Source organism: Protopterus annectens, chromosome 4.part0 (assembly GCF_019279795.1).
Source record: "Protopterus annectens isolate FY-2018-M chromosome 4.part0, PAN1.0, whole genome shotgun sequence".
Taxonomy (NCBI): domain Eukaryota; kingdom Metazoa; phylum Chordata; order Ceratodontiformes; family Protopteridae; genus Protopterus; species Protopterus annectens.
Window position 1 is genome coordinate 549,616,818 of NC_056733.1, and position 13,958 is coordinate 549,630,775.

Sequence of the window (13,958 nt, forward strand, 5' to 3'; positions counted from 1 at the left end):
CATTTAAAGAGAGCATTCATTTGTGTATGTACCCATTGTGTTTGCAGGGGAGGGGGAAGACCACCATATTGTGGTACCAGCTGAAATGCAGGAAACCCTGAGTGCTTAAAATGTAAATTTAGAGAAATGTGTAGCTCCCAAACAAATATTACAAGGAAAAGACACTTACTTTACACGAGGAAGCAAAAGCCTGGTGAAACTTTTGCAGCATATATAACTGACTTGAGAAATAAGGTTAAAACATGCAGATTTGGTGATTTGATGGATGAGTTGATAAAGGACAGGTTTGTGTGTGGTATTAATAATGATACAGTGAGGAAGATTTTTCTTTGAGACAGTGATTTGGCATTAAATAAGGCCATTGAAAGTTGTCAGATATACAAGCTTGCAGAAAGGCACACAAGTATGCTTACAAGTGAGAATATCTGTTGAAGGCACAGTATATATAAAAATAAATAAATATATATATATATATATATATATATATATAGATATATAGATATATATATATATATATATATATATATAGGTCAAGGACACTGTATTGAACATACAGTGTCCTGACACAAAGAAGGTAGACCTCATATGGTCAACACAGGGGTCCCCTTCAGATGATCAAAGTTTAAAAACTTTGAGCATCATATGTCCGGGAACCAGAAGATCAAAGTTTTGAAACTTTGAATGTTTTGAATGGAGATCATCGCACAGCATGGAATGGGAAATTTACTGTTTTCCTCACTGTAGTGCAATCTTGGAGTTGGCATATTTATTTAGCAGGGGGTGGGGGGATGCAAGGCGGCTTTCCCCTCTGCAAAAACGTAAAAGAAAACCTTTTTATCTATTTATTTATTTTATTTGATGTTCAAAGTTTCAAAACATCGATCAGCTGGTCCTCAGCCATATGATGTTTGAAGTTGTAGACCCCGACACAGGTAGGGGGTGTCAGGTGTGTGAGATCAACAATCCCTGAGTAGGAGAATATTTTCTTTCCCTTGGGAGTGTGCAGTTTTGGAGTTTTATATATATATATATATATATATATATATATATATATAATTTTAGTCCCCCTGCAAAAACACTTGCTTTTGGTTTATTCCACACTGGGGTAAACCCTGGAACATGCAGCCCAGAATGTGTTGATATCAGTGCATTCGATGTTCAGACATTAATCTGCAGGATGTTGGGACACTATACACATATTCTCAGACACAGTTACTTGCCAAAATGTTAAACATACTGTAGATTAGAGTGTGTGATATACAGTACCTTTAAGAAGCATTCCAGTCATTGGACACATACATATAAGTACTGAGCATGTGCAGGCAAGAGTGCCATTTTGAGTGAGCAGCCAAAGTGAGAGCATGCTTGTATGTAGTCAGTCAGAGAGTTTGTTTAAGTTCAGTGTTCCTGCCATCTATTGCCATCCATCCTGATATGTTTGTATGCAATAAACTACTTAAACATACATCCAATCCACGTTGTCTTCTTAATGCACATAAGATGAGCAATATGGTGTCAGAAGTGGGATCCAGAGTCACAGCCATGCTTCAACCAGTTAAATTTGGAGGAATTTCTTTATAAATGTCCAAAACTGTGACATATTGATAAAAATATTCAAATAATTATGAAAATGTTTGAAACAATATTCAAATGGCATAAAATGTATAGAAAAGGGAAAATGAATGTTTCACTAAATACTACCTTTTCACATTAACTAAAGTTATTCAATATGTTTAAAGAGTGCAAAGTGTTTGCAAGTGTGTGCAGTGTAACAGTTCATTTATTTCACAGAGTACAGTTATTGCCAAAGAATATTTCATAAAGTACAGTTATTTCAAAGACTATTTTGCAGAGTACAGTCTTTGGTAGAGTTTATGGTGCATTTGAATATTATTACAAGTACCTATTGTATGTGAATGTTCATACATAATTACAAGGGCCAAGACTGCATTGTGTTTTATTATATTCTGTGACAATATTGCAGAAAATTGGAGAGTATTTGAGCAGGAGTACAATATTTTCATACAGGCTGCTTTTTCTGACAAAGATAGATGTACAAAAGTATTTATTCTGCTTAATTTAGTAGATTCAGAAGCTATTTAAAGAGAGTGGTTATTTGTGTATGCACCTGCTGCGTTTGCAGGGGGGGACCACCATATTGTGGTACTGGCTGAAACACAGGAAAACCCTGAGTGCTTAAAATGTAAATTTAGAAAAATGTGTAGCCCCCAAACAAATATTACAAGGGAAAGGCATTCATTTTACAAAAGGAATCAAAAGCCTGATGAAACTTTTGCAGCATATATATAATTGATTTGAGAAATAAGGTTAAAATATGCAGATTTGGTGATCTGAGAGATGAGTTGATAAAGGACAGGCTTGTGTGTGATATTAATAATGACACAGTGAGAAAGATTTTGCTTTGAGACAGTGCTTTGCCATTAAATAAGGCCATTGAGATTTGTCAGATATACACGCTTACAGAAAGGCACACAAGTATGCTTACAAGTGAGAATATCTGTTGAAGGCACAGTGAGAAAGCTTATGTAGATAGCATGCAGCATGTGGCTAACAGATACAAGTCTAAGGGTGTGGCCCTATCCTGAGCCTTTCTAGCAAGTTTCATGCCAACTTCAGCAAAACCCAGAGCTACTTTAGTAAGGCCTAAGGTGCACACAGTAAAGCACAGGGGTGACACACAAAACCCATAGCAAACCTCATAGTCAACTGTCATAATTGTGGTGGTAATCATGAAGACAAATGAGAAAGGTGCTTAGCATTTGGTCAGTAATATCATACTTGCAATAAGTGGAATAATTTCAAAAGGTTTTGTAAATCAAATAAGGCACATTCTTTTATTAAAAGAGAGCATTCCAAGAGGCAAGTTGATCAATTAGAAAGCTGCCACCCTACTTTTTTTGCTGGTGGTGTGTTCATGCTAGATGAAACAGTCAATACAGTAGATTTGTGGGCAAATAATAAAATATTTTGCACTGTTTGGATTAATGGGAGTCCTGCAGAGCTCAATGTAGATATTTGCTGAAAGTGCAATGTTATGTCAGCAGAAAAGTTTGCTAGAGTACAAGCTGCAGAACAATTTGATTTGACAAAGTGTCCAAAGCTTGTTGCTTATGGTGGGGAAGAGATTCAGACCAAAGGCTCAGTAGTGCTTTCATGTGGGTCTATATCATGTTGTTGAACTTTTAAAAGTTCGAGCGTCATCTGGTCGACACCATATGATTGAACGTTTAAAAGTTTGAACGTTTCAATGGAGATCTCCATACAGTGTGGAATGGGAAGATTTCCCTTTCTGCACTGTAGTGCGATCTCGGAGTTGGTGAGCGGGGGGGCATGTGGGGAGAATATGGGGGCTTGTCCCCCTGCTTATACCATTCAGGTAGGTTTTTTCTTTGGTTTATTTATTTTTTATTACATTTTCAAACTTTTAAAAGTTTAATCATATGATGTCGACCATATGACGTTCAAACTTTTAAAAGTTTGATTATGTAATATAGACACCTTTCAAGTTAATCTTCTGGGAATAGCCATGACTTGCAGTTTTGTGTAGTCAAGAGACATGTGCAGTCATTATTAGGTCTCAGAGACAGACTGAGAATGGGACTGATTTCACTTAATAAAGAAGTTCACCATGTAAGCCTGCATGACAACAGCTCAAATTTTGCCCAAACTATTTTGTCTGAGTATGCTGATATTTTTGCAGACAAACTAGGCAAACTACCAGTTGTGTACTCTATGAAGTTAGACCCAGAGGTCAACCTAATTATCAGTCCAATGCAGAATGCTCCAGTAGCTATGCAGAACAGAGTCAAAGCCGAGCTAGACAAAATGGTGCAGTTAGGAGTAATTTGACAACCTACTGAAGGGGTTTCTCCCATGATAGTTGCTCTTAAAAAAGGTCAGGTGATATCAGAATATGTATTGAGCCAAAACATCTGACAAAAGCATTAACATAGCCTCATCATCCTATGCACACAGTCAAAGAGCTTGCTCCCTCATGCCAAATGCCACTGTTTTTTCTGTCTTAGATGCTAAGAGTTCATTTTGACAAATTTTGCTTGACAGAAAATCTTCATTGTTAACCACATTTGGTACACCATTTGAAAGATACAGATTTCATAGAATGCTATTTGGAAAAAATTCTGCCAGTGAAGTCTTTCAGCGTGCAATGGCGCAAACTTTTTTCTGGCTATCTATGGGCTATTATAGTAGATGATATTCTAGTAGGAGGCGATGGCGAAGTTGAACATGACAGAAACCTCAAGAAAGGTCTGGAAAGAGCACATGAAGTGAATCTTAAGCTGAATCATCAGAAGTGCAAATTCAGGCTATGAGAAGTTACTTATGTTGGTCACTTGTTTACCAGTTCAGGCTTATGACCAGATCCTACCAAGCAAACAGCAATTCCTGAGATGCCAGCTCCAGACTATGTTCAAGCACTTCAACGTTTTCTTGGCATGGTTAACTATCTAGACAAGTTAATTCCAGATTTAAGCCAACTTTCAGCACCACTCAGAGAGCTGACATCCAAAGATGTAATTTGGTCATGGTCAGAACAACACCAAAGAGTATTTGATGTCCTGAAACAGAAAATTGCTAACCCACCAACTCTCAGCTGCTAAGATGTTTACAAATCAGTTACTCTTTCCTCTGATGCTTCTAGGTTTGGTCTAGGTGCAGTCAGTCTTCACAAAGGTAGACCAGTAGCCTATGTTTTGAGGACTCTTACCCAAACTGAGATGCAATATGCCCACATTGAGAAAGAGCTTTTGACAACTGTTTGCATGTTCGAAGTTCCATGATTATATTTATGGTTGATCTATCCAGATTGAAACTGACCACCCACCTTTAGTCACTATTTTGAGATAGCCTAGGCATTCAACTCCTACCAGATTGCAATGCATGATGATGAAATTGCAGAAGTACAATTTAAACTTTGTCTATGCAAAAGGCAAACTTCTTTATCTTGCTGATACCTTAGCCAGATCACCTAAAAAAACTGAACAGCATGACAATGAGCAAGTTGATTTTGAGGTCATGGACGTGAGAAATTTTTCTTCCACACATCTTGACAAGCTCAGAACCCATACAGCTTCAGATCCAATTCTCCAGAAGCTCAACTACTTTATCAGTCAAGGATGGCATTCAAGGCAATCTTGTTTACCAGTAGAAGTGCAATGATATTTTCCATACAGAGATGAGATTTTTTCAGATAATGGTATGAAAGGTCCTAAAGTGATTGTGCCAATATCCTTGAAACAAGAGTACATTCAGATTTTGCATTGCAGCCACCCAGGAACTGATTCTACCAAAAAGAAGGGCAGGAGGACTAGTATTTTGGCCTTCTATGTCAAGAGATATCAAAAAGGTACTTTCATCTTCTTCAGTATGTAATAGCACAAAGCCGCATCAACAAAAAGAACCACTTCAGTTAAACCAGATTCCTGAACTACCTCAGCCAACAGTAGCCACACATATCTTTAAGTGGAATGGTCAACATTACTTGGTGTTAGTAGACTCTTATTCAGATTGGTTTGAGATTGACCTACTTCCCAACCTAACTTCCAGTACTGTCATTACTAAGTCGAAGATGCACTTTTCTATCCATGGTAGTCCACAGAGTTATTTCTGACAATGGTGCACAGTTTACTAGTCAGCAGTTCAAGTGATTTCTAGAAGCATGGGACTTTGTTCATATTACGATTAGTCCTGAATACCCTCAATCAAATGGATTGGCTGCACATGCAGTTCAAAGTTCAAAACAGTTGTTAGAGAAATCCACTGTGAAAATACTGAGGTTTTTCTACACTTGCTGAATCTCAGAAACCTTCCTTGTGATAATCATCTTGATTCGCCTACTTAGAGACTTATGTTGAGACAAACCAGAACCACATTACCAATCAGCAGTAATTTATTGGTTCCATGTGCTAAAGAACAAGAAAGCAGTAAAACCCAACTGTTGAAGAAGCATTTGTCCCAGAAGTCTTACTATGATAAAACCAGCAAACTGCTCCATTCTTTACAAAAAGGGGAGATAGTGAGGATGCAGACATCAAAACGTTTTGATCATATCAGATTAGTGAAAAGTTTGTGTCAAGAGCCAAGATTGCACATTGTGGAATTACAAGGATAGGAAATCAGATGAAATCATAAGCATTTGTTCCCAGTGTCCAAACCAGTGTTACTGCATCTTGCCTGTGACAAAGACTCTAGTTCTTAAAGAGACTTGTCCAATGTTCCTGTTCCAGAGGATATTCCATCAGCAATCCTCATTCTTGTGAAAATCCCTGAGAGTCCACAAGCAGAACATTCTCCAATGACTATCCTTGTTGCTGAACCCAGTCCTAACTATTATGTTATGAGATCAGGTCGCATATCGAAACCTAGTTCCAGATACATGGCAACCTGGACATGACTGTTGTCTTCTTTATTAGTGTCTGTATAATTGCATGCCAATTCCAATGTTATTGTTTATATGAGACAGCTCAGTAAAGAGGGAGGATGTAGATAAGAGTGTGTGATATACCTTTAAGAAGCATTCCAGTCAGTGGGCACGTGCATATAAGTACTGAGCACGTCCAAGTGAGAGTGACATTTTGAGTGAGCAGCCAGAGTGAGAGCATCCATGTATGTAGTCAGTCAGTCAGATAGTTTGTTTACGTTAAATGTTCCTACCATCCATCCTGATGTGTATGTATACAATAAACTACTTAAACAAACACCCAAGTCTCATTGTCTTCTTAATGCACATAAGATGAGCAACACATACTAAATGTTGAACTTGAAGGTAACAAATGTCGAAATACAAAATATTAAAAATGGAATATTCCCTTTCCCTATTGTTGTGTGATCCCAGAGTTGATATGTATAATTTACAGGAAGTGTGGGAGGCAATTACTTTTGGCATACTCAAGTCACATAAGGATATTGAAGGTCTCCTCATGATTGTATCCACTGAATGGTCCAAGACATACTCTCACTACCTATATCACTAGAAAACTAAAATTTTTATATAAGTGAAATCCTCATAGATTGCGCTTCTGGAATTTTCTCGAGAAAATAAAGTATGAACTACATGATGATGACCTTATTTTTCCAAAACTGATGTCAATGATTTGTTCTCAGTCATCCCCCATTCTTTGGGGGCGGTTCAGTTTGAAGAAGCTGTCTGCACAACTGACTTTCTTTCTACCTATTAAACCAAAATAGTGGTGGAATTAATAAAGGTTGTGCTGAAAAATAACTATATTTACTTTGAGAGGGAATTTTACCAACAATTACAAGGAGTGGGCAAGGAGCAACATGTGCCCCAGTGTATGCAAAATAGGTTTTATGGCTATGGGAGCATGCATTTGTGTTTAATTCTGGTTATGATAAACACTGGATCTTTTACACTGGATTCCTTGATGATAGTTACATCTTATGGAAAGGAAGTAAAGACCAATTAAAGGAGTTCATTAAATATTTGTACACTACCACCAACTTCCTTAGTTTTACTCACCAACTTTTTAAAGAATATATACATGTTTTGGATGTAATGATACTAAAAGGCTGGAAATATAAGACCTTTGTCTCAGCAATATAAAGAAAACCTACCTTTTTATACTCTTATCTACACTACATGAGTAATCACTCTTACATCCAAAGAAGGAGTTTAGTCAGGAGATAGTTTTCAGGTTGTTCAGAATCACATCCAACTATAGTCTGTTCCTTAAAGAGGCTGAAAACCTCTCTAAGATATTCCTGGAGATGAGTTTTACCCCCCTTTATATGGCCAATAAGATTGAACAAGAAATTATTCAGATGATAGGATACAAACTAAGTAACATTGTTTGTCAAGAGAACAATGAACACAGACAGCACAGCAGTCAAAAATCCCAGTGCTAAGAGTTTAGAGAAAACAATGATCTTGAATGATAGTAAATATTCACTACTCAAAGGTGGAAGAAAAAGTGAGTGACCAACTCATGTGTGTATATAAATGGGCAAAGCATCAAGGAGAACATAGAAAAACAAAATATGACTGTAGTACAAGAAGAAAAATGGGAATTTATAGCATGCATATTGCCAGTAATGCAAACTGATCTCAGAGGGAAGGAACATTGGCCTAAGGGCAAGCCAGTGAACAAATACATTTACCCAACATTTTAATTGTGGCAATAAAGGCATTGTCTGTCTTTTAACATATAACTTATGCCCTTGTTTATATGTAGGAAAGACTGACCCTGGGATTCAGCAAGCAGCTGTGCAGGAATAAGTTATTCCTCCACAGCAGGGACCGTTCCTGTTCAGCAAGGCAGTGCGCCATGCATATGTATGAAGGTGCGCTGCTGTGCTCTAAAACAGACATGTCCATGTATGAGCACAGAAGGTGTGTGTGAGAGCAGAGCTCTCACAATATACATGCCTTTTGGCAATTTAAAAGGAACGAGAATGCTCGTAACACCCCCAACCCATCAGGATAAGAAATCAGGATCAAAACCATAAGGGACAATCGTCCCTACCAAGACAAATATTGTCAGAATAACAGATGTAGCATAAGCACATAGCGCACACCTCCCAACCTGTCAGAGTAGGGAATGTCCCACAAAGTAGAAAGTTGATAGAATAACAAGTTCAGAATTAGCAGGGATATTCTGAAGGGTACAAATAAAATAACACAACTAATTTTTTTTTATAAATGCGATAAAGTTTAAGGGTAGCTGTGCGAGTGTGCCCATTGCTTAGCTACGCTTAGTCCAGCTTAAACAGCACAAGAAGTTAAATAGCAAGAGATATCCAGCAAAAGCAGTATTTCAGTAGTGTAGTGGATAGAGCATATGCTTTACAAGCAGCCATTCCTGGTTTGATCCCCACTGTAATCAATTTGCATTTTACATGTGAAAGCAGTACATAAACATTTTTTTATTATTAGCTACTAAATAACATATATTTGTTAACAAGAGTACTGTAGTAGGTCCAGATGTGAGGTATCAGTTTAATGAAGATGTGAAACCCCCATTTAAACACAGGTGCCCCATACAGTATAGTCACACATGAATAAATGTAAAGAAAGCATATTGGGGGATGTCAGGAACAGTAAACAAATTTATAATATGTAATGAATGATGACTCAATGCCATACAGGAGATAGTCTATAACATAAAAATAAGTAATGCTAAACATTGCACAGCTTTGCTTACCACGTGTAAGCATCATGTAAATATGAGTACTAAGCAATGAGTAGCCCAGCTAAGTGGATTTACCCATTGGTAAGCAGTGCTGAACCTGCCCCTTTAAGCACTGCCAACCTTAGCTAAGCAGGTTTGCCTGTAGCTTAGCTTAGCCCAGCATAGTCAATACCATCCAATCATGGCAAAAAGCAGGAAAATGGCTGTATTTAAACCCTACAGGTGGGAATACAGCTCATTACTGGTTGCAACTTCCCAGTGTAGGCAGTATGGCAGGAGTTGGTGTGGGCATGTGCTTTTGTGTGCAGCGCTGGGGCATACAGGAGTCCAAGGTCATGGTAGGACTCCTGGTACATAACCATGATGAGAGACTGCTGCAGGGGCAGTACCAAGTCTCCCAATATAAAGCAGGAGCCTTGAACTGTCTCGTCTATGATCTTACCAGTGCCACTGGTATCCCTCAGACTGGTGAGCAAGTCCGGCACCACTATGCTGACTTGAAGTGGAGAAAGAGGGAGCTCTTAAACAAGTGGATCCAAGAAGCAAGGCAGAGGGGTGATGTCCCAGCAGTGTGTAAGTACTCATACTAATAACTGTTTACTAATGTCCTGCCTGTGCATATGATGGATAGGTATGCCTAAATATTTCTCTATTTCCCTTACAGCTGCAGCTGAGTGGGCTGTGAATCAGGAAGCCCATGCTAGTAGTTTGCAAAGGCTGTGTCACAAGGCTGTTGAGTAACAATCCTGATTGTAGTAGTCATACCAAATAAATATAAAGTAGTAGAAAGCCAACTGGCAGTATAAAAACTGTGTTTGTGTTGTACTGAATAAACAAGACAATATAACAGTAATAGTCCCACATAGGTCATATTTAAACAAAACTGTAACTGCTTGGAAATAAAGCTCTAAATCCTGGACTGGTTGTTCACTCTGGTATTATATGGCATTTATTGCTGCATTCTCTGAATAGTAATGCTGTGTTAATCACTGTTACCCACACTGTGCTGCAAAAAAAAATGGCTAGGAATGTCTGTATCAGACTGTTTTAAGTACAAGTTCAGACTGTACAACCAAGAGAGACTTAGAAAGAAAACACTGAAAAGACAAACAGTGGTATCCAAATAGCACACTTGATGAAACTTAAATTGTTGCTATTTTAGCAGACACAGCCATGGTTCGAATCCTGGGAGTGGTAGTAAGCTGTATACATAATCATACCTCTCAACTGTCCAGATTTTTTTCAGAATGTCCAGATAATTGGCTCATATTTTCTGTCTGTTCCTCTGTCCCTCTGGTAAATCAGTGGGATGATCTCAGCATTGTACTCACTAAATAATGACATACATTTGATTTTTAGACCTCATAACCTTCAGAAAATGTACAGTAAAGCAAATCCTGTCACTCTAGCAACTCTCCAAGTTTATGAGAGCAATATTCAAAATATGTCCCTATTTATACTCCCATGTTGTTAAGCTTTGTCCAAAGTGTGTGCATTAAGAGACTGAGAGGTATGTGCATAATATTAACTCAGAATTTGGGAATATGTGTAGAAACAGTCAGGTAGTGTTAACAAACATTCCCTCCACAGATCTGTCAGATAAGAAAACTGTGCCTGCCAATAAAGATTTAAATCCTGGACTGGTACTGTTTATTCTGGTACTGTATGGCCTGACATGTAGCATTCAGTAACATCTCATATCAGAATTGTACTGTTGTGTCAACCACTATTTCTCACACTGTGCTACATAAAAATATGTCTAGGAATGTCTGTATATGACTGTTGTAATTACAAGGTCAGATTGCACAACCAAGAGAGACTTAGAAAGAAAACACCAAAAGACTAGACAGCAATATCCAAATAGCACACACTGCTGAAGCTTAAGTTGTTGTGTTTTTAGCAGACACAGCCATGGTTCGAATCCTGGGGGTGGTAGTAAACTATATGCTTAATCATACCTCTCAACTGTACAGATTTTTTCAGAATGTCCAGATAATTGGCACATATTTTCTGCGTGTTCCTCTGTCCCCCTTGCAAATCAGTGGGATGATCTCAGAATTGTACTCAATAAATAATGACATACATTTGATTTTCAGACCTCAAAACCTTCAGAAAATGTATATTAAAACAAATCATGTCACTCTAGCAATTCTCCAAGTTTATGAGAGCAATATTCAAAATATGTCCCTATTTGTGCTCCCATGTTGTCAAGCTTTGCCCAGAGTGTGTCCATTAAGAGATTGAGAGGTATGTGCATAATATTAACTGGAATCTGGGAATATGTGGAGAAACAGTCAGGTAGTGTTAAAAACATTCCCTCCACTGGTCTACTAGGTAAGAGATGTAGAATTTAGCTATAAGACAGTTGAAGTATTCAATGTGCACAAACGTACCACTACCCAAATCAAGGCCATAGGGTATTGTAATAATACCTGTACCTTAATGATTAGAGCAATAATCCTTAAAGTTGTGAGTACTACAAGGATATATAAGTTGGTAATTGACATGTCCCCCACCCACCATATCTGCAACAATAACCTAAATACACAAATCAATGGGTAGGTTTACACCAAACCTACTGCTGGGACATATGTCCTATTGTTCAATAAATATTGAAATGTGTTTCTATTAATGTTCCATGTTGAAATATTATCATTCGTGGCCTGTTGCTATCAATGCAACCTGCATGCCATCGTAATGGCCACTGTGGTTCCATATATGCATGTGTTCTGTTTGCTATGCAACTGTTCCAGATCTGGTGTTTTGGGTTAATGGGAATATCTATGCATGCTGTCATAACTAATCCTGGATTGTGTTGACTATTACTAACCCACTTATGTTTTAAAACTGCAGCACCATAGCACATTTGAGAAAGCCGGTCCCAGCAGACCCACCTCTCCCACCTCATCTGGCCATTGCACCTGGCCCCAACACGTCGGGGACCCACTCCAGGACCTCCTCGTCCACTGGTCTTGCACCACCTTTGGGTGGAACTGCCTCAGGAGGTGGGGCTCATCTCCCCCCGGGAGGAAGCAGACAGGATCCTGTCACCTGAAGTCAGGTCCAGGGATTGGTGCATAGCGAGCTCCAAAGGGAGTTCAGAGAGCTGCTACACTGACCCAAACTACCTCCCCAAATATACCTACTATCCTTCCCCAACATCCTACTCTCACCTTAACAAAAAAGGGCAATCTGCTCCCAAAAATAATTTCACACCATGCATAACTGTCCATGTCACACCCACTTACAACTGCTTAAAAGTGCCTTAATCACTTTATATCCAACAGCCCTTATTCTGGCCAGCAAAAAAATTATCAGCCCTTGTATTTGTATATATGTAGACATACATGTCTATATATATATATATATATATATATATATATATATACACACACACACACACACACACACACACACACACACACACACACACACACACACACACACACACACACACACATATATATTACCTGACTAATATAGATGATTGGAGGAAGAGAACAAGCACTATGATGGCTTAAATCTTGACATTCTGTGCAGATGTGCACAGTTGACAGGTATGGCCTACTGCCCACAGGGCCAGATGTTATGTCCATAGAAGATGTTAAGCAGGATATCATTACAGCAAGTCCTGATGGCACATATACATCTTTCAACATCATCTATACCATTATTACAAACCAAGTACTACATTCAATTACATGCTGAGATGTTTCACATCCCTGTTTTATTATTGTGCTTTCTTCTGTGTACCATTTGGATGTCTCTCACTCTCCACTACAGGGACTGAGCTGGTTTGAATAGGTTGCAACATGGCTTTTGTAGGTGATGCTCATGATCAGGTGATGGCCTCTGCACCAGCTGGTGTTCCCCACTTACTAACTGCATGCAGCCAGCTGTGTAGTACTTCCAATAGCCAGTATCATAGGAGCACAATACTATAAATGACTACATCATGTGGGTGTTGTCCTTTTACCTTTCCTGTATGGAAGACATCCTTCCTGTGTGTGGGCAGGAGTGTTATAGACAGCAGGTAGCAATACCTCTTACAACAGGACTTGCAGACACAGGCCAACTACAAATTTGTATAAGGTTTCAGACCTAGGGACAGTGTGTGAGTATTGCTGTTATATGCATCGAATACTGCTAGTTTTACAGAGTTTGTGTGTGCGTACTAGTTTTGCATGGAATGCAGTCTGTCTGCATAGCTCTCAACTGTGGGCCTATCCACATGATGGCCAGAGGATTGGCTATTATGTTTTGTCTGTTCACCACACAGGTCTTGTCTCTGACATATCAGTGCCATTCTCTCCGTTGATTGCTATCAGTACATGGCAACATCCATTTGTGTTTCTGACTTCATATTCCTGAGTAAGCGTATGTTGCAACCAATCCTGTAACACCAGCAACGTTCACAGTGTATAACAGCAATATTTCAAATTTGGCCCTGTGTTTCAGCCTCTTTCCTCCACTTATATACCTGGCTTTGTCCAGATGTCATGCAGTAAGAGGTTGTTAGGTAATGGCCTATCATTATTTAGTGCTGACATTCCTGCTATCATTCCAGTGATGTTGTGGACTCCCACACAAATTGTGGGATAGGGTCCATATATATGAGACTACAGCTGGACAAAATGTGTGTGACCCTGTACAGTCCGGAGGTCAGTGTATGGACAACACTGTTATATACCCTTGTAAGACATTTTATGGGGGAGGGGTATTAAATGCTTTTAACCTCGGCTGTTACAACATGTGTGGGATATCAGTAGT